Below are 322 nucleotides of genomic sequence, written 5' to 3' on the forward strand. Positions count from 1 at the left end.
CAATAAAAAAAGAACAGATCACAAAACAGTAAAATAAAACACAATGAGATAAAAAGATAAGAAAGAGATAAGATAAGATAAAAAACAGTACAAAAAAGCTAAAAAAAAAAAAGATAAGCTCAACAAAAGTAAGATAAAAAGATACGAAAAAGATAAGATCACAAAATAATAAGATAAAAAATACGAAAAAGATAAGATCACAAAACAGGTTTTAAAAAACAAGATAACCAGATGAAAGATAACAAAAAAAAAGTAAGATAAAGATAAAAAGATAGAATCACAAAGGAGTAAAATTCGAGTCAAGATACAAAGAGAAAATACG

This window comes from Penaeus monodon, chromosome 25 (genome assembly GCF_015228065.2).
Source record: "Penaeus monodon isolate SGIC_2016 chromosome 25, NSTDA_Pmon_1, whole genome shotgun sequence".
In the NCBI taxonomy this organism is placed as follows: Eukaryota; Metazoa; Arthropoda; class Malacostraca; order Decapoda; family Penaeidae; genus Penaeus; species Penaeus monodon.